The sequence below is a fragment of the Rousettus aegyptiacus genome, unplaced genomic scaffold (genome assembly GCF_014176215.1).
Source record: "Rousettus aegyptiacus isolate mRouAeg1 unplaced genomic scaffold, mRouAeg1.p scaffold_m13_p_4, whole genome shotgun sequence".
NCBI classification, from domain to species: Eukaryota; Metazoa; Chordata; class Mammalia; order Chiroptera; family Pteropodidae; genus Rousettus; species Rousettus aegyptiacus.
Window position 1 is genome coordinate 141,560,253 of NW_023416307.1, and position 23,118 is coordinate 141,583,370.

A 23,118-nucleotide genomic window follows, 5' to 3' on the forward strand; every position below is an offset into this window, starting at 1 on the left:
CATGACATTTGAATCATGGTGTGTACATCTCAACATATTCCGTAGATGCTAAGAGTGTTAAGTTGGAGATGGAAACAGCAGATGCCCATATCCTCTTGGCACTCTCTGTCTTGTAAATGTTTACAGCTTCTACTTCAAGCATAACCTGAGGGTTTCCTATGACTGGAAGAGCATGTTTGGTCCAAAAATGTTAGCCTCTCCTCTCCCAAGCATCTTTAGTCAATGCCAGATGGGAGTTAGAGTATAAATATTCCAGCTTCTTCACCCTTGGTGAGAGGGCTACTCTCAGGAGTTTTCTAGGCCATGTCCTAAAGTCTCCAGTGGAACTGGGCCCCAGTTTTCCATAGCAGTAATCTGCTTGTTAGTTTGCCTTGTACTGGCTGATTTCTCTTCCCTGTTTCACTTTTCTCTTCCCCTGCAGGGTTAAGTCTTCCCAGGATCACCACCCAAATAAGTTACTTATAATGAAATTCTTGTCCCAATATCTGTTCTGGGGAATACAAACCAAAGCAGTACGAATTCAAGTAATTTTGACTAAACCCTACCTACTGGTTAGTAATACAGTACTTCTTACAAATTGAATAGAAAAGTTGACATTCCAGACTAACTTTAATGTCTGCATATGCCTTAGCAGATTTTAACCCAGAATATAACACAGTGGAGTACTTTATCATGACTAACATGACCACATATCTATACTTGAGTGTCATTCTCTGTCACATCAGTGTGACAGCACTAAGTGTTTAGCTTGAATAAGTGGCTCCCTGTCCTTTGATAATACACCATGGATCCAGCTTCAGCTCACTACAATTTTCAGCTCCATCAAGGGAAGTCAAAGACGTCTCAGAATTCCCAGAGATTTTCAAACTGTGCTTCATTTGTTCTGTTATGCACTCAATCTGTCTTGCCCATTTGAACTGAATTCACCAGGGAATACAATTAGGTAGCCACTTTATTTTTTTTCCCATTTTTACACTCTCTAGCTTGACATTTCTTTTTTAGTCTGAATTATTGTGCTGCTCCCTCACCCTCCACCCACCTCACCTCTCCCATCTTTCATATAAAACCTCACAGAGATCAGTAACTATAATATAGATCCTTCTCCTTTCTTAACACCATAAGTTTTCATTTTGTATAGTTAGAGAATAATAGCTAATACATGGTGCTTCGTATGTGCCAGATGCCGTTATAAGTGCTTTACATGAGTTACTTGTTCTTTACGTCAACTATTATTAGCTCTGTTTTACAAGATTGAATTATATAAATTTTAATTGGTACATTCTGAATTTCACAGTACCTCAGGGCTAAAAACAACCTTAAAAGTTCATGAGGTGATCTTTTCTTAATAAATAGAGATGTTTTCAAGTGCTCCTAGGATAATTATAGAAACTTGGAAATAGTTTACAGATTCTATAAATATACTTGTATCCCACACCACCCCCAAATTTATATGTTGAAGCTCTAACTGCTAATGCAATAGTATTTGGAGGTGTGGCTTTAGGGAGGCAATTTGGCTTAGGTGAGATCATAAGGATGGGGCCCTCATGATGAAATTAGTGCCCCTATAATAAAAGAGACCATAGACCTTGCTCTTGTTTTCTTTCCTCTATATGAAGGCACAGCAATAAGATGGTCATCCAAAAGCCAGGAAGATAGGTCTCACCAGAAACCAAATTGGCTGGGATTTTGATTTTAGACTCCCCACCCTGAAGGACTGTGAGAAATAAATTTCTGTTGTTTAAGTTACTAGTCGATGGTATTTTTGTTCACAACCTATGGTGACTAAGACAAAAGGTTTCTGCAGGATGTGTCCCTCGTCTCTCTCTCCAGGCCAAACTCACTTCACTGTCACCTCCTTGTTCTGACACTCCAGTCACAGTAGCTTCATTCTGTTTGTCCAATGAGACAAGCTCCCTCTATTTTGGGGCTTGTACTCCGTGGTATACAAAATAATAGTCCCTAAAGGTGTCCATGTCCTAACACCTCAAACCTGTAAATATGTAACTTTACATGACAAAGAGACTTTGTAAATGTGTTTAAATTAATAATCCTGAGATAGGAAGATTATCTTGAATTATTCAGGTGGGCCCAATGTAATTATGTGGGTGCTTACAAGAGAGAGGCAGGAAGTTCAGAGTCAGAGGGAAGGAGATATGATTACAGAAGCAGAGCTCAGAATGATGCCGTTGTTGGAAGAGAGCTATGAGCCAAGCCTCACGGCAGTCTCTAGTATCTGGAAAAGATAATCTTTTTCTTAAACAGATTCTGCTCTAGACCCTCCAGAAGGAATGAAGTCCTGCTGATGCATTTTAAAATTCTAAACTCTGAGATGGTAAAATAATGAATTGTGTTCATTTATGCCACTGTTTGTGGTAATTTGTTACAGTAGCAATAAGAAACTCAATACTCTCTTCCCATCCACTTCCCTCTTCATTTTAATTCTTGTTGATCCTTGAGATTTTCATTTAAATCTCACTTCCTCAGAGAAGGAAATATCACTTCTCTTACCACTTTGACCACAGATTCATCAAAGAAATGCCCCATTTTCACAGCTTCTATATTTTTCCTTTGTGGCACTGAACACTGATAGATTATTTGATTATTGTCTGTGTAACGCCTTACCCCCCAGATTACAACTTCCATGAGAACAGAGTCTATGTTAATTTTTTTTACCATTATATTCCCAATATTTCACAACATAATATCACAAGAACTCAATAAAGTTGTTTAATGAATAAATAAATGATTAATTAAATAGTATATGAAAATGATTTGAGAGTTCTATAGAAGACATATAAATATTATTGTAATAATTTTAACCTGTTAGGCCTCCAAATGAGAATCAATGCTATATATAAAAGATAATATATGTTAGTCTAGGAAGTCTTATTCCTATATTCAAAAGGTATCAGAAGTTTATAGTCAGAAACAGTTGCTGGTTAGTAAGAAATTAGAAGCTCCCTCCTCCTTTTCCCCTATCTTATTTTCATTCTTCTGTTACTACATTATGTCTTTTTTTTGTTTCCGTCAGTTCAAATACATGAAAACTACCTAGAAAAGGAAGTTAGCTTTGAAGTTTCTTTTATAACTCTATTAGTCATTCCTTTTATAACTCTATTACTATATCTGCTGTGATGTAGTAACAAACCCCCAAATCTCAGTGGTTTCAGACAAAAATAAAATGATTTCTTGTTCTTGGAAAGTTTGAAGAAGGTCAACAGAGTTTTCTTCCATCTAACGATTCAAGAATTCAGGCTCCCTTCATCATTCTATGCCACCACTTTAACCTGTGGCTTCCAACGCTATTGTGTCAGGACAAAGGATAACAAACTCACATTCTTTAATTAACCTTGATTCATAAGTGACACGTATCACTTCCACTCATAAATCAATAGTCTCAACTTGTCATCTGGGCTCAACCCAACTACAAAGGAGTCTGGGAAATGTAAGGGGTATGGGAAATATTTGATGAGCACCACTGTATTGTCTAAAATGACTGTAAATGTTGTTTTTGACAATGATTTATTACTTAAAAGCTGTAAGTATATTGAAATGTTGTTTTATAAATATTTCGATGCACTTAAAGTTTCCCAGTCTTCAAAGAAACAAGTACAGTGGCTCATTTTGTAGAGTCTTTTGTGAATAGTCACTTCAAATACAGCTTTTTAAAATAAAGACAAATTAGTTTATGTTGGCTTTTCGTAAACTGGTATAATCATTGGTGTGCTAGAGTCAGCTCATGGCAGCTCAGGAAACTGATTTTACATATCTCTTCCTAACTCCCAAATTTATGTTAGGCGACATCATAGCGGTAGCTTGAATTTGGCCACAGTAGGATTATCTACACCATAGAAATTGGCAAATGCTACAAATCAGTACTTTTTTCCTATGGCAAATGCTACAAATCAGTACTTTTTCATTTTCCAGAGAGCCAGTTGTTAAACATTTACTAAGACAGCACTGTATATACTGGCAGTTAAAATGACTGTTTGATCCTAGAAATCAGATTGTAACATAGTATTAAAATGATTGAGTTATAAAGTTTTAAAACCAAATTTGTTTTTGTACCCAATGTGTCTGTGCACATGCCCATGTACATATGCTCATGGCTGGCGATGCCGTACAGTAAAAGGCTCCAGAAGGAAGGGTCAGGATACCAAAGGTCTATTCTAGATCCTGCCACTAATCAGACATGAGTCATTAGCCAAATTGCTTGATGTTTCTTAGACACAGTTTATCAAATGTAAAATAAGAAAATTGTACCAGCTGATCTCCCAGATTCTCCCCTGTTCTAATATTTAGAATGCAAATCCCAAACTAAATAAAGTCATGACCCTTATTCTCTGTATTAGATTGAAGTCCCTAAGAATACCTAATTGCTTCAAGAGCAGAATATTATAATTTATTTCTAGATGATTTTGTTAGGATTTATGTTCATTCTTTAAGAAGTATAGCATATGAATGAAATATGTATAAAAGAAAGATGCTCTGTTATTGTAAAATATGTGGAAGATTCACATTATAAGAAATTCACATTGTAAGCTTTGTAATCTTGAGAGTTAATCTACTATGACTGCACTATTTTCTTTCTTTTTAGATCATGCTTTTATATTAACTTTTATTCCAATTATCTATTGCTACATAACAAATCACCTCTAAACTCCGTGACTTAAAACATGAACTATAGTAGTTTACAACATTTTCTGATTTGGGGAGTGGTCGAGAATTCAGGCACATTGAATCAAATAGGGTTGCTGAGCGATATCAACATGCTTAGCTCATCTGGAGGATCTAAAATGACTTTATTTACATCTTAGTACTTTGGAAAAGAATGCTAGAGAGCTAGGCTCACCTTGACCCCTCTCACACTCTCCAGCAAGGTAGTCTGTTACACGGCACCTCACATTTCATAGAAACCAAAGCTAAAGCTGCCAGTCTTCTAAAAAGGTAGGCCCAAATTTTAAATGTCAGCAGAACTTCTTAAGGACCTTCTGTAATTCCGTTCTTCCCCAAATATAGCACTGCCACCACAAACAGCAAGACCAAATCTTTCTCATAAACCCTCACTACACTACGCTTGCTCCTCTATGTAAACCTTGCAACATTTAGCTCAGTCTTGATATCTAATAGTTGTATAAAAATATGTTAATAGTATCAATACACCAAAAATGTCATCTGTCTACAAAATTGTCTAGAAATACATAATTTATATGTATAAATCTCTTTGTTTATTTTTCAAAGAACAAATCTCCTTATAAATCTTCAAAGATATTTATATAAAAATTATATATATTTATATATGATATATGAAGAGATTTATTATAAGATATTGGCTTGTGTGATTATGGAGACTGAGAAGCCCCAGTATCTGTCACCTGCAAGTTGGAGACCTAGGAAAACTGATGGACTTTGAAAGCTTATGAGTCAGAGAGCTGATGGTCTAGATTGTAGTCCAGGTCTGAAGGCCTGAACCAGGAGCACCAAGGGCAAGAGAAGATCGATGTCCCACCTCAAGCAGTCAAGCCAAGTTAATTCAAGCTCCCTACACTATTTTGTTCTATTTAGGCCCTCAGATAAATTGGATGATGCCCACCCATATTGGGGAGGGTAATTTGTTTTACTCAGTTCCATTAATTTAACTGCTAATCTCGTCTAGAAACACTTTCGCAAATTCACCCAGAAATAATGTTTACCTAACTGTCTGGGCATCCCATAGTCCAGTCAAGTTGACACATAAAATTAACCATCACGGCTACTAATTCTGGTACTTTACTTAACTGCTGGTACAGAAAATTTAGCAGAATTTGCCCATGACCTTGTCAACAAATTTGACAATATAAAAATTTAAATAAATCTTGTAACATATATCGGTAGAACATGGATTGGTATTCAAATTATATGAAGAATTCCTACAAATCAACAGAAAACGATAAACAATATGAAAGAAAAATGGACAAGGATATAAACGCACCTTTCACAGAAATAAAAATACGAATAACTAAGAAAAGATGTTAAAGCTTGCCAATAATCAGGAAGTTGCAAATTACAATCAATTAAATAGCATTCTTCACCAATCAGATTGATAACAATTTAAAAACTTGACAATATCAAGTGTTAGCAATAAATAATGTGTAGAAACGGGAACTGCTGGTGGAACTGAAATTGGTACAGTTTGGAGGCAAATTCCTTGATAGTTATTGAAACAAAAAATATGTACTTACTGTGACTTGCTATTTCCACTCTCACTAACTTCCCTTGTTCTAGTGCAAAATGAAGCATTTTGATAGTGTCAAAATCATTGACATAGTCATGCATTTTACTATATTTTAAAAATTATTGGTTAAATACAATGCCCATGTTACTAGCTATAACCTACAAATTTTAGGTAGGGAGGTATCATTTTTAATGTATTTACATGATTTGTGCAATTATTATATAAGGAACTACATTTAAAGTTACAAAACTTATAGCATTATTTGTAAGCATAAGAAAAAACAAACAAGTAATCATCAATAATGGAGGTACTAAACAAAATGTACTATACTCTCGGTTAAAAGAATGGGTAGATTTATGTGTATTAACATGGACTGGTCTCCAGAATAAGTTATTAAGTAAAAAGAAAATATGGCAAGACATTATATACAGTGGAAAATTATTTAAGTTAAACAAATACACACAAACAGTACTATAAATCATTATGATTTTATAAATAATAACATAAAAATGCAAAGCATAAGGTCTGGAAGGACATTTACAAAGCTGCTAATAGCGGTATCCTAATAAAGTACTGAGGGTAGGAGCAGCAATCAAAAAAGAATCTGGATTAAACTGAATTTGTACTATTCTAATTTGTATCAAGACAATATTTGTAAAAACTAACAGTAATTTTTAAAATTAATCTCAATTTTAAAATTATTGAGAGATATTAATATTTTGTATTAAGATGAAATATTCACATTATATTTTTAAGTAAACAAAACAAGGTCATTATGTATAGTATAACTTCATGTCAGTAAAGAGAGAGAAAGGGTATTATATAGACATAAGTTGTATTTTACTGGGAAATACATAGAAATGGAATGATCCCTATATTGTTAGTGATGGTTAGTTTGTGGAAGAAGGGAGTTAAGGTGAGAGAAAGAGAGGGCAGGGGGAGACTCACTTTTTAAAAATATATACTTTTGTAGTGTTAATAATAAGCATGTGCTATTCTTATCATTAAAAATATAATTATAAAAAGTTAATGCCAGGGGTAGCCTACATGGCTGGTTATGAATCATTCTGAATTTTACACCTAAACCATGGACTATTCCCCAGACTCACTTTTTTTTTAAAAGATGGAAGCATTTGTATCTCGAGGATTGACTTGAAGGTCATACATTCAATCAGTAGACAACAGCCTCTTTGGTGCACATGTGCACTGACTGGCCTGCTTCATTAGGATTGAAGGAAATAAGAATATGCAATTATTCTTCTCTAAGGGTTAGGGAAAGTGCCCTAAAGGAAACACATTATATTTCATTATTATTATTGGTTTGTAACTCTTCAGGGAAAGAATATAAGAACTAAATAATCTGAACCAAACTTTAGATAAGAATTTGATCCAGACCAAATTATAAAGCAAGTACTAGAAGAAACTGTACTAATTATAAATCGCTTTTTAAAAATTAACATAGGCACAAAGGGATAAGTGTATAAACTGACACTGTTACCATCCCACCCCTTTGGGCCCCAAAAAAAGAAAATAAGATTTTACAAAAAGCATCTGTTTTGATGGTATCAAACATGGTAGGAAGAGCCTCTTCCTTTAGTAGTTTCCTGTTTGTCAGTTTTCTTTCTAGGTGTCAGGTTTAAATTTGGAACGTGCAATATGCAGTGAATTTATCTCAGGCAAAAGAAGAAAAAAAAAATGAAGAAACAAAACTTGAAATTACCCATTGCAAACAAAATATAATTTTAATATATAAAGCAATGTTTTTTTTCTACTTATAAAAGTTATTTTTCTATAAATGGAGTTAATTTGCATTATGACAATGAATGTCATAAATAAACATAGCCTAATTGTTTATGAATTGTTAGACTGTGATTTGAAGCTTGATTTGGGAAATGCTGACCTTGAAAGAGTATAAAATAAACATGATGATGAAAAGTGATAAATTCCAAAATAGAGATAAGTCAAAAGTGAAATATCAGGAGCAAAATTAATGTAAAACCTCCAAAGAGAATGATGAAAAAAATGAAAGGACATTCTAACAGAAAACAAGAAATACAATAGCACTGATTAAAACACATGATTGGTATAAGGATTCACTGATGCTAAAATGAAGTTTCTTAGCTAATATACAGAGAAAAGGAAGAGAGGGAAGCCCTATTAGACCCTCCTAATGGCTGACCTGAAGACTAGTGAAACAATAAGAGAATTCTCTTGGTGCATGTGTGTGCTTACCTAACTAGTAGGGAGGATATCCAAAATTTAGGAAGATTAAACTAAATTTTCCAGTACAATGCCTATTTATCTATTTATTCATTTATTTTTAATTGTGATATAATTGAACCAGTAAAAATTCATAAACCTTAATTGTGTAGCACAGTTAATTTTTCCATATATATCCATCCATATTACCATTACCCAAATCAAAATGTAAAATATTCCGTCACCTTAAAAGATTTTCTTAGGATCCTTTTCAATCAATTTCTCTTCCCCTGGAGGTAGCCAACCTCTCCTACAACCCCTATCATAATAGCTTATTTTTACATATTCTTCAGCTTAATGTAAATGCAATCATACGGTATATAGTCTTTTGTGTTTGGTTTCTTTCATTGTTGAATGACATTTGCATTGTTTCCATCTTGAGATCATAATGAATGAAGCTACAATGGGCGTTCTTTAAAAATCTTTTGGTATGTATGTTTTCATCTGAGTATAGTTCCTGTTTATCATAAGACCTGTGAATTAAAGAGAAAGTTTCCTCAAACTAAAATGGTGAGATAGAGCTTGGATGATCATAATAGACAGTCTCATCCAAAAAGGGAAGGAACAGAAGAAGTTAGATAGCAATCATAGATCCATAGAAATTCTGAAATCCATTCAGGCACACACTGCCAGTCCCTTCATTAAGCCCAGTTCTGTACCCTGTGAATGACTATTCTTGGCTCTTGGCTTTGACTTATGGGCTGTTGGCTCCTCCCTCTGAATCATCAATCATCAAAAATGTCTGTTTGCAGGCAGGTATGTTTCCAAGTCTGTTTCCTGCCCATAGAAATCAATTATGTACTATCTCTATCTCTTTCATTCCAAGTTGTTTCATTGTGGTTTTCTTATATCATTTTATAATAAACTCCAATAAATAAAGTCACACCCACGTTTTTTTCTGAAACAGGTTCTTCTATATCTGGGCCATGTGTAAGGCTGCTATCAGACAACACAAAACTTTTTTAATTCTTAAAAGCCTCATTGTTTAAATAAGAGGGTCTATAAAAGTCTCCTTAAATCTTTCTAAGATTCTAACAAAGGGTCTTACAGGTGCATACTTGAGATATTTACCCTGAGGTCATGTTCTATTGATGGTTCTGGATTTGATCTTGCCATTTATTACTTTGAAATGTTTTACTGGGAGACACTAGAGGTGGAAAATAGTTTTGTTTTCAATCCCAGCAAGTCCTGAATACACAATAATTCCTCTAGATGTGACTCAAAAACCTAAGTTTCTTCTTTATTTCATCTCCCTTCTTATAAGTTACAAAGCGCCTCAGCACTCATCAGTAGAAGAAGCCTGTTGGCACTGGCTGCATTTTCCGCCTGGAAAACTCCAGAGCCAAGCCCTTTTTATGTTCCAAGTCACAATGGACAACCATATTGCCAAACTCTCTGCCACTACATAACAAGGATTCCTTTACCCCCATTTTTCCTAATTGTCATCAGAACCATCAGTTGTGGCCTCTAAAGAAAGCCCTTTGAGTTTACATTGACAATATTTTTCAAGCCCTACCAGCATCTACCCACTGCCCAGTCCCAAAGCCAATATCACATATTTAAAATTTCTGTCGTGAAGCATCTCCTTTCCAGGTACCATTTTCTGGACAAGAAATCATACCAAAAAGTAATGGCTTTGAACACTAGCCATTTAATTATACCTCATTATTTGTGGATCAGGAAATTGAGCGGAGCTTAGCAGAGTGATTCTTCTGTTCTGTGTGACATTGATGAGGACACGCACAGGTAATCAGCTATGGCAAAGGGATTGTTTTAGAGAGTCCAAGACAGCCTTCACACATGACTGAGGCACGTTGGTGGGGATGGCTGAAAGTCTGGGCTTAACTGGAATGCCTACACATGGCCTCTCCAGCATGACGGTTTCAGGGTATATAGTGTCTTACAAAGCACACCAGCACTCTCAGAGAGTGTGTTCCAAGGGACCAAAGCAGAAGCTACTATGCTTCTTCTGACTTAGTCTTAAAAGACACACACTTCTGTCACAGTCTAATAGCTATGAGTAAGTCACAGGACCTGGGAAAGAACCAAGAGATATGGTTCATTGGGGGATCATCTTTGGACACTTTATAGTATTTATGGTACGAAAGTAGAAGGTCACTGGAAGACTAATGAGAAGCATTGCAATGCCACTGTTACTTATTCAACCACTAAATAAGCCTGTTCTACCTTTTAGTTATTTTCTCTGTGTTATGTAATCTTGGGTAAGTTTTTAAACATTTCTATACTTTATTTTTCTTGTTTGTTATACTTCATGCATTTGTCACGATGATTTAATTGAGGTTATAAACTGTTTAGTTGAGCATCTAGCACATAGTAAATATTAGGCATAACTATAAATATTTAATATTATTCACTTATGTTCTGATAAAAATCCTATTGCAAAGGCATTATTTGTAACATGTAATTAAAAAAAGGAAATATAGGTACACAGAGAAAGCATTATGATCTATTTACTGGAATCATTTTATTTTTGAACCTTAGATAATTATAAGTGATATTTTATAAGTATAAATGTAAAGTCAGTAAGCCAGATTCTAATGATTTTTATAAATGATGAGCAGAAAACTAGAAGGGCAATGACACATATCAAAATTGACTTATACGCCTAAGTATCAAGATGTGTCCAATATATCTTAAGATTATTCTGGTGAATGTCCCCAAGCATAGGAATGAAGAGATTAATGTCATCCACAGGATCTTCTCTGGCTTAGACTACTCCAAAGAATGGGAAAGGTCATCTGCTTCATACCTTGTTTCAGAACCAATTCTGAATTTAAGAGAAACTTCCACATTATTGTATTTTTTGCCCCAAATTATAGAGCCTATAGAAGGCCAACCGACGTATGGTTCTAATGAGCAAATTTTAAAATGTGTGTGGCACTCTTAGGAAAACATGTCTACTTTTGGAGCTTGTCAAAGTATTCAAAATTTTAAACCTCAAGATCTGAAGTTTCCAGGCCCCAAATGCTCCCTCCTTTTCAAATAATTTGTGTTTTCTCTCTCAAAGTCTGCAGATAGCCAAGTATCAGGGTTGGAATAAGCCTATGAAAGCATAACGCAATTCTTCCGGAGGCACGTCCAAAGAAGACGAAAGTTACTTTCCTGAACTCTCTTTCATAAGAACAAGTCTCTGGCTTTGGTCGCATTTCACTCTCTCTTTTTTTTCCAACCAATTTTCTCTCAAGTATTGCTGTTGTAGGGTTGCAAACTAATCAGTGATGCTGCTAGGGCTAAACTTTTTCAGTATGTATCTGGTTAACCCAGGACTTTCAGGACTTTCAGAATGATGGCCATTCTTATTCATTGAATGGAGAATGCAGTAGCGTGGAGTTGGGAATTTAGATTAGAAAGGAGAAACTAAATATAAATTGGCCAGCCCATTTGCAATGATGTAAAGCAGTACGTTACTAGTAGAATGGTTAGAAATATTGGAGTATAATGCTCCGTTGTCCAACAAACCAATGTTATTTATTTTTTATTTTATTTTTCTGCTACCAAACCCGCTAATGGCTTGGCATTTGCCTGCCTGGTGTCATACCAAAACCAAGAAAGAAGAAGCAATTGGAGGCTATGTAATTACAATAGGAAGAACTTAAAGAAAAAATTTGTTGCTCAGAGGTCTGTAAGCTTGTCTGAGTGTTCACATAGAACCACGCCTGTGAGAGTTTTCACCCACATGTCTGAAGAAAGAAAGCATATAACATATAAGAGACATTTCTGAGTGAGAGAAGTACATTTTTGTTCACTTTCAGTACTAGTTTACAACCTAAAGAAGACTATTAGGATATTAATGATCAATTGTACCACTTTAGTGTGGGAACAAAGCTAATACTGCTCTAAAACTGAGAAATTATTATCTTTCATGATGGATTAAAATGTGAGCATGTCTTTATTTAAAAAAAAGAATGGGGTTACAGACAACTTCTATCCCTTAGTTTCTCTTTTCAGTCATAATACCCTGCACATCAAAGCTAGCAACTGCCTGAGATAGAAAAATCAAGTGCCCAAAGAGGCAATGAGTTAGATTTTAAATTAACAGATTTAACCATTAAGGTCAGAGAGCAGCAGAAAAAATCAAAAGCCAACTGAGAATTTATTACTATTATAATTATAATAATAGTTAAAATTATTTTGATTTATTAGAGTGTTCAGACAGTTAAATGTATTGCGTTAACCATTCAGATGACAAGTCTAAAATTTCTGCCTTTCCTACCAAAGTTATAGCTATTGTTAAAAATATGATAAACATTTTCTGTTCTCTTTTTTCATTTCATGAAAGACTAATTCATTTGTAAAATGCCTCCACCTTATTCACTCATTTATAACTGAAGGTATGTATCAATTCACTCAGGAAACAAATCTTGTTATTTATGGGAGATCAACTGTTTTATGAAATAAAATTAAAAGTGTAAATGTAGTTAACATTTTAAAGATATGTCAATTGAGAGTACTCCTTGAACTCATTTGACCAAGTATTTTTTTCCCCATTTTTTGAAATAACACCTGTGTTAAGACATGTACTCTCTTTCTCTATCTGGTAAGCACAAGGTGTGGAAACTTGTGCAATAGATAATTAATCTCTATTGCTATCTATAGTTTCATAGTTAACACTGTCTTAGCAGAAGTGTGAAAACACATTCACACCTTTGAAAATGGATGATTAACTAATCAAATGACAATATGAATGTTAGACAGAATTACAGAAATGACTGCAAGGCAGAGCTATTTACGATTATAACATTCTATTTAATTTTTAAGGGTGGGTTGTTCAGTGTAATCTATGCTCCTCAGACATCTAAGCAGATTCTCAACTTTTTAATTGCGTGACTCCTCAAAAAAAGGAAGAAAATTTCAGATTCTCCCCTAATTAAGCGTCTTTAAATACAAGAGGTTAAGAAGAAAAAAAGAGGTATAGCTCAAGACCATAGGCAGGGAGGGAGGAGCAAAGAAAGGAGAATCACATTTGAGTGAATAGTCAGTTATTTTTTTCCTCTGGACTTTGTCATTTCCATTTAAAACGCAGACCGATCTGAATAGGTAATCGAATATTCAGTCTATCACAGCAAGTTCTCTTTTGATAGTTTGATATATAAACTTCCAAATTGGGAGATAGGCTCCATCTTAATTATTTTGTTAATTTTCTAAGTTTACCTGTATGCTCTCATAAAATAATAATTGTGTTGAAGGAATGCAATATTCCATGTACATTGTAATAAAAGCCTTTAGATAAAAATATGTATTTATCTTTACAGTTTAAAGCCAAAGGGTACATTCGTGGTACATATCGCTTATTGCCTTATACTGTGATATTTTAAAGACACAGTAACTCCCATATAATATCTTGAAATCTGGCTACATATATCACTCATTACCCAAATCTGAATTAGCCCAGTGCTTTATACTAAGTAGATATCCTTGTCTGTTGAATCAATGCTCAATAGTAAATAATGAGACAAATTATAATCAAGTTACATTTTCATAGAAAAACTTGATTATTTAAATTATAAAAAACATGACTTTTAATTCATAAATTAGGCACACATTTCTGTTACATAAAAAATAAAAATTCTATTAATTTACAATAGTTTATCAGCACCAAGTGAATATGCTGTCTACTCTTCCACATTATAGTTGCTATTGCCCCATCTTGAATGTGTGTGTGGGTGCAAGTATGTGCACACCTATTCTCCCCTCTCTGGCTTCTGTCTCCATGTCTTTACTGAAACCGCTCTGGGTAAGGTCTTTCCGATCTTTCTTTACCTTGACTTCTTAGTAACATTTGACACCACTGAATACGCCTTCCTTTTTGAAACATTACTTTCTTTTGGTTTCCATGCCATCTCATGCTCCTTATTTTCCTCTTACATCTTTTCTTGGGAAGATCTCATTTACTCCTTGGATTCAATCGCTATGTATATATTCTTAGGCCTGCCACATTTAAAGCTCTAGTCCAAATCTTGCTTCTTACCTTCAGTCCCATATATCTATATTAATACACACACACACACACACACACACACACACACACACACACACACACTTACACACTTGGGACATTACTCTCTGTCCCCCGAGCCTGCTCCTTCACTATGTTTCCTTCTTTTAGTGATGGAGAAGCTATTCTTTTAGTTACTCAAGTAGAAACCTGGGTGTCATCTTTTACTCTTCCCTTTTAAATACCCCCACATCTATTCTCTCATCATATCTTATTAATTCTATCTCCCAAATATTTCTCAGATTCATCTGTTTCTATCACCACTGCCCACCCCAGTCTAGGAAACCATTGTCCTGCCTCACATATTGCAACACCCTATTAGCTAGACTTCTTGCTTCCAGCCTTGCTCCTTCCTGTTCTTTCTTATACTATATTCAAAGAGATTTTTCTAACAGCGGTCATTAATTTTTTTTGTTGTTTACAACACCCCCTATAGAAATTTTAAAAGATATATTTACCCTCTTATACACTGTTAAGTTGGCATAAAATTATTTTACTATAAGTTTAAAGTATTACAAATGGTGGAATATTTGGTGTAATGTAACAATGATACAAAAGAGTTGCATCCTCTTTGAATGTATAGAAATAAATCTGAATAAGATTTGCCATCTACTCTTAAAAGATACAGGAACAAGTTCTTTAACAATTGGAAATTTTATTTTTTAACAAGTTGACAACTTGATTAGATCCTCCTTAAATCTTACGAAAAGCAACTAATACTCTCTATCTTATGAAAGGACCTTTCACCAGTTTTTAGAGTTATTTACTTGCTCCATGTCTAAGTATACAAAAAAAGCTTTATCAAAATTTATCATATAACAATTAATTTTACTCTTTCACTTAGAGGCGCTTTATTTATGAATCCAAAATTAGTGAAAGCCAGGCTTTAAATACATACACATGTGTGTATGTATGTACATATGTATATATGTGTGTAAATATATACACATTTACATATATTATATATACATATACATTATTACATACATATTAAAATATAATAATATATAACAATACAGAATAATCTAACACATGTTAGGATATTTTCTGTCATCTCTTGAAAAAAAGATCTTTACACTTGAGCCAAAGTTCCATTTTCTAGGGCATTTCATGGTGCTTTAAAATCATGATAAGTAGACGTGAAAATGAGCTCTTCAGATTAAAATGTATAGATAGTATAGTAATATAGTTTTATGCTGGAAACAAACAGAACTAGAGCAGCAAATTCACATTTGAAGCAGTGGCTTTAATCATAAACTGATGCTAAATTTAAGTTCAGGGCATTAGATTAATATACTTTGCAAAAACTAATAACAAATGAAAGAGAAAATATTGCCATCTATTCATGAATGCTATACATGCATTGTTTAGAGTAGAATACACAGCATATTTCTTTTACGTTATTCTCATAATAAATACTTGAGAGGAATGAACAGATGACTAGAGATATTGACAAGAGATAGAGAGCAGAAGACTTGGTCCAAGAAAAAGAGTTAATATGTGTTCACTGTATTTATAATCCCTTATAAAAACTAATGAAATTGTTTCTCCACAACCATATTTATAAAAATATAAATATAAACTTAATTTTGTTATATATGCCTTTTACTGAAGTTGTAAAATCTGTGGTAAATAAATCATCTTCCATTTTTTTCTCCTTAAAATGACACAAATTATGCAGCTGAAACACAGGTAAATGAGAGTTTTCTCACTGGTCTTGGAAAGCTATTTCTTCTTACTAAGGAGGATGAAAATGTTCAGAAGGCATGCTTTGTTGTAGATTCTTATTTCCTAACTTACATTTTACAATTTGGAATGTTTCCATTCTAAGATAAGTAGATAAAGCAGGAAACTTTGCCTTGAGTTGTCGAGCTGCAATAAAGTGTCCCCTTCATCCATGTTTTTGACCAAAATGCTCTTTCTTGACTCTCACCAAACTCTTCTCAGGAGGATTGCATTCTTTGGTATTAATTTAGGCATTCTTTGGTATTAATTTAGTCATTCTTTGGTATTAATTTACTTAAGAATTAATTATTCCTGTATCAACACTGCAATATATCTGATTTCGAAACACTCCAACAGCTCACTTCTGATACTGCATTTGCCCTTAATAAAAATGGTTTTGAAACAAGAGAAAATCTCAAATCTACAAATGGGTTTATTGTGTATTGAGAAGAGAAGTCTTCACCAATATTAATATTTTGAATTGTCCGTTTACTTGATGCCCACCAGAGCAAGATCAAGAATGGGTGAGTGAAATGTCTCTTTTTTGTAAAGAGGGATAAGAACAGTTGTGATAAGATAAGATGGAAAAGAAAACTGCATAATGTCTTCACCACAAGGGCACGCATTCTCAAGTAGAAACACTTTTAAGAAAGAGTACGAAAGAGAGTTGAGGACTTTAAACCTGATTTTTAAAAAATGTTCATGTCAGTGGCCCTATGAGCCCCAGAGAATAAGCCTACCCTGTTTGAAATGTTTTGTTCGAAAACATAATCTCATATCTTTTCACTGTTTAACCTTTAAGTGTCCTCTCCTTGCTCTCAGGATCAAGGTCAGCTCTGTTAATGTTACCTATAAGGTGATGGAACTGTGTCTGCCATCCTTACGCTTAAGCCTCAACCAGACTGGGCTTCCTTAAGTTTTTCAAACCTACCAGGATTTATTTCCTTCAGAGGTTTTGTACATGTTTTCTTCAGCCTACCTCTCTCCTCTCCTGTACTTTAGCTTGAATTACTTCTATTGACCTCATATTTTAAATGTCAGCTTCTTTCAAAAGCCTTTCTGGACTGCCCACCTCCATATCCTTCACTCAGGGCTAAATTCAGGACTACTCCTTATACACATATGGCCCAGTCCCTGTAAGGCCTCACCTGCCTCTCAACTTTATTATAATAATTAAAAGCTTACTTGTAGACATAGCATCTTGAGGGCTGTCAGCACTGCTTTGTTCACTACTGTATTGTTGATAGCTATGTCAGTGCCTAGCCTATGATTCAATTGAAGTCTATGATTCAATAGACATGAGAGAATTTACACATTCAAAAAAATTTTAACCAAAAAAATGATAACTTTATCCAGCCATCAGATTATTCCATTGTTCAATACAATTAGGAATTCCTCAACATGAAACATTACACAAAACAGTGATCCAGGAATGCCTATCAGGACCACTGGGTTCTAGGTTGGACTTTGCCATGGACTCATTTTCCATTGGGCAAGTCATTTAATATCTACTTACTACTCCAAAGCTCTGTGGCTTTTTCCTACTGGTTTTACTTTAATAAATACGGTCACCAAACTCATCTATGGGCCGTGAACAGAGACTGAGATGCCTCACTTGTACAATGAGATACTTTAGTGGGCAACATAGCAAATTTGTAAATTAATCAAGTATCTTATTTCTCTTTCCATTTTTAAAACTCATTTTAATTTGAGCCTTTGACAATTTTATTGAAATGCTGAGAAAAGTTGATAAATCATGATCGAGATTTTTGTTTATTATTTATTTATTCTTCATTTATTATTTGGTAGTTCTAGTTAAAAGTTTGGTGTTAGAAATGAGAAAGAAACACTAAAAGGAAATCAAAGCTTTTAGATTACTGTGGTCTTCATGAAAATTAGGTTTTATTATTCCCATTTAAGACAAGTAGCTATTATTATCATATTTATAATAAACAATTAAATTCTTTGGAAAACTCTATCTTGGAACTCTCTGATGATTTCATCAATATATCACAATAGTATGTTTTTAAAAACCCCAGATGTTCAATAAATGATAAATTAATCTTTTAAAACATATAAATAAAACAAGAATTGAAAATATAAAAAGAAAAAGAGAATAACAGATGTATCAGGGACTTGGGATGAGTTAATTTATGAAGCTTAGCAATTAAAGTACTGCAAATTTCCCAGCAGCTAAGATAAAATGGAAAATTCACTGGGTAATTCAGTTCTGAGTTTAATGAGAGGACATCTACAGATTTGTTTCTTCCAAGATAGACTTTTTTCCATTCCCATTAAGTCATAGATAAAATCTAATACAAATTTTAAATTCACAATATATTTTATATCTTCTGACACTATTAATCTATGGAGCTTTAGGTAAACAGGAACTTTGGGTCACAGAACATATTATATGTTGTTATTCCCTTAGACACTGCCAAAGAAATTAATGCAAGAAGTTTATTTGCTTTTCAATCAACATATTAAAGTAATACTATCCAAACATTAATAGTTATCAGTGAGCAAAACATTGTTAATAGAATGAACTAAAGTAAAAAACATTTTTTAAAGTTACCTGCAATAAATATGACTTTTTTGACCTTTCTCATTTATTAAATCTGGTGATAGGTACAGGGGTACCTATTACATTTTTTATTTAAAATATTCAATAATAACAAATAAATGTAAATTCCTGAAGTTATAAAAATTTCATTATGTAAAATATGCAAACATTGAAGGGTCTATTTCTTTTTATGATTTTTATATAAATGAAGAAAAACTTGGGACATATGCCAGGTGCCAATGTTTAAATTATGTGGGTAATGACAAAAAAAAAATGCTTATTTGGAGTACTTTCTAGAATCATAGTTCCACTTTATATTTGTAGAATCACATTGAGTCTCTCAAGAAGGGATTTGAAATAATGAGGATGTTATCAGGACAGAAAACAAAGTATCTCAGAAAGATTTTAGGGCTTTGTTTTACCTTTCCTTTAAAGAACCACTGTCTTTCTGAAACTCTCTATAAATGGAATGAATTGGGGCTCCAAAAAGATAGTGGTAAGTGGGAAGAAGTGGGGTTATAATATAAGGTTAGGCCAGTTGTAGACCTGGTAGGCCTGGGAGGTTGGAAATTAACCTGTGGAAAATCTGAAGGGCTTTTAAGAAGCAATGGCATGATGAGTTAGAAAAGGATTTTAAAAGGCACAGTCTTGCTGAGGTGCATAGGATGAATTAAAAAGAAGAAAACCTGGGAGGCTATAAGATAAACCTATAGTGTAGGTGGGAGAGGATGTATTGACTGTGAGGTAAGAAAAATACATGGTATTACAGAAATTTACATAACATAATTTAGGTTCAGGGAATGAAATGCAGAACTTAGATTCAATGATGATTAAGTGTTAAGCATGGGCTGAGTTCTGAGAATATAGACATAGGATGACAGAAGGTAAGTCTTCTCATATGCTGAGTTTGAGGTATCAACATTACATCAAAATTATTCATAAGAGAGCTGGATATGCAAACCCGAAACTTGAGAAATCAGAATTTGAGTAATATTTGGAAACCATCCACATAAAATGTAACAGTTGCATCCCCAAGAATGAATCAATTAAAAAAAAAAAATGCCACAGAGAAGGCCAGAGCTCTCAAGATTAAACATAATGGTAAAGGATTTAAAAATGGAAGAGGGTTAAGCAGAGAGTGAAAAAACAAAAAAACAAACATAAACAAAAAAAAAAAAACACATAATTCATGGGAGAAGTAGGTGAGTATAGTTTCAATCTGGTCCAGAGAAAAAAAGTCTTTCAAAAAAGGATAGAAGGGGGTTAGGGATTTGGGCAGCAGTGTAGGATACCACAGAGAGGTTTAAAGGAGACCTGAGGAGAGGTCTGAATGCATTCAGCTTCAGAATGCATTTATGGAAGCAGTAATTTAAATGTTTTCCTACTCGTCTTATCTCTTGACAGTAAACCTCTTAGTGAATGCGATTCTGTTTTGCACGGTAGAAGAATGCACATCCTCCAAGGTGCAGAACTTCTCCAGCTCCTCTCCAATAGCTTTAAAGGACATCAGATGTGTTCTACTAGGCACTTATGTGTTTCAATGGCCATTTATGAACATTTTATTTCCTAAGAGTAAGTTCATCGATGCCTTAAGGTATTTCTGGAATTCAGATTGCAAAAGTACTATTGTAAGGCATCTAACATTTATTGACCCTCAATTGCATGCCGTGCATTGGCTAATATTTGCATAACAATTTACTTATTTCATATCAACAACAACACCGAAAGCTGGTCATTATTAGAATTATTGTTCCCAAATTTTTTGTAGTAGCATCCCAAAATTGTTTTAGTCCCCTTGTCGTGGAAGGCAATATTTCTATACCTTTGAAAACTGAGAAAATGGCCCCCGTTGGACCCAGAGATCAAAGAATCAAAATTAGAAAAGCATTTCAGCACTAGAGAATAATGTTTATAAGGCCATATATCACCTATTCTGTTACCAATAATTATTTAATATTACAAATTTCAGGGAATTTCATCTAGTAGAGATAAAATCAAGCTCCTTATAGAGAAATACCTCAATTTCTGAGAAGTAAAGAATTTTTCACTAAGTCAATTTATTTGGGCCAATTACGGTTAAAACTTTTAATTTAAAACTTGACATAGTGGCTTAGCTATCATCTCTTGCATCTGGTTTATAGAAATTGACAGTTTCTTCTTTTTTAAACCTATTTAAGGCTATCAGAGAAATACACTATTATTTATACTTAAACCCAAACTGCAAAGTAAAAATAATCTACAAATTTGAGGAGGTGTATTTCACCCTGAAAGTAAACAGGGTATACAATTTTTCATGGCTAATAATTGTTATAATTGGGATACTATATACTTCCAGCGTAATTAATGAAGAGTTGGGTTATTCATATCGTCTCAAAATCCAGCTTATGTTGCCCTCTTAATGGTAAATTGAAGAAGCTGTCATTAGCAATATTTTACAGGTGGGTTGTGATTAAAAAATTTTTTAATTTTTTTCTTTTCCAGCCCAGAGTTTTTTTCCCCCTCTTAGACGATTTCAGTGTATAATAATAAATAGTTTGAAGTAGAAGTATAGTAGATAACGTTAAACCCTTTGTCTCATGCAAGCCCTCAGGCAAAAATGAATTGAAAAATGGTTAAATAACAAATCGAGGTCAGTGGAAAAGTGTTGATGGGTGGGCACTGGATAAAAGAGAAGATATGGAAGGAAATTTAATTGGGTACCTCTCTCCAGATTATAGTAACTGCATCTGGATAAGCCATTAGTCTAGTGGTTATAACCAGTTTCAGTGAGCCAAGTCAGATCTAACAAAGTGGCTGTGCTATTCTGGTAGAAAGTAGAGGCCAGGGAGGCCAGTGAGCTTAGAGCTAGATAACCTAGTCGGAACCACAAGAAGCTAATGTGTAAGCCAGAGAGAATGCCAGAGGGTGCCAGACCAGAACATGGTCAGCAAAGCCTGGAATGAAGGTGAACTACATAGACATGTGAATATAAGAACTAATGAGTAAGGGAAGCTATGAGCAGTAACTGAAAGGGGTTGAAATGCTTTCTGGTATCTCAGATCCTAATGGGATGAAAGAAACCGTGTGAAATGCCAGAGTATCATATCTCACAAATGCTTTAAACCTTTCTGAATAATTAATTGAATTAACTTGAAATTAAACACAAATTCAATATATACCTAGCAGCCATTCTTCTCAGACACTGTGTGAATGATCTGAAATACACAAGGAAGATATGGCCCCTGTAAGGCCAAACTCCAGTCTAGTAAAAAAAAAAAAAAAAAAAAAAAAAAGAGGCTTGAAAACAATCAAAAGTAAGCATAAAAGAAATGTGAACAGTGTGTGTAATCATCATTACAACACTGGGAGAGTAAGGGAAGGCTGAACAGGGAGGGATATGTGACCTGGGAAGGAAATCGACTTTGCCAGGGTGCGAAGGCGTGGATTATGACGGTGTCTAAAGTGTTCCAGATATAGTGAAACTACATGAGTATACTGTAGTGTTGGAATTAGGAGGAGTGGGTGCAGAATGATGAGAGGGAGAGTGATAAGCAAACGGGAGCCAGATAGAGGCAAGAGCTGTGGTAAGCTTTACCTGTGTATGGTAGTGATTCTCAAGATGGGGTCCCAGGATCAGCTGCATTATTGTCTGGGAATGAGTTAGAAATGCAAATTCTCAGGTCTTACCTAGAATTAGAAATTCTGGGAGAGGGGGTGGGGCCCAGTAGTCTGTGCTTTAATGAGTCCTGCAGGCGATTCTGACGCCCAGTGACGCTTTAGACCCACTGCTGCAGGGAAAAGTGAGACTGCAGGGAATAGTTTAGCAAGGGAGTAACAAGGTCTTATTTTCTTCTTGGGATGAAAACTAGCCCAGGGATGGAGCATAGACTAGACTAATGGCTGAACACCATGGTTATTGCAAAATACAAGAAAGAGAGGCTGAAAGTCAAATATCTTTAATGGGGAAATATGAGCCAGAATTTGATGTCAGTTAAGAAAGTGGTAGCAATTTGGAGTCACTAGTTAGGAGAGGACTAAATAAACCTGGCAATGAAGTACTACTGTTTGTTTTTAAAGTTTCTCATACCTTTCATTTTGACATTTTTCTATTTCTTTCTTATTGCTTACATAATTTGGCACGAATGACAGCATTACTTTATAACAGGTTACAGAAGGCCCTGGAGAGCATCGCGGTACTTTTCAGGGTAGACTCCCCTAAATCTTGTGTCTTTAGAATAAACCCTAAAATTTTTTCTGTTATGGATGTAATTTTGTCCCTCCTAAATTAATATGTTGAAGTCCTACCCCCCAGTGTGCCTGCATTTGGAGGTAGGGCCTTTAAAGAGGTAATAAATGTTAAAT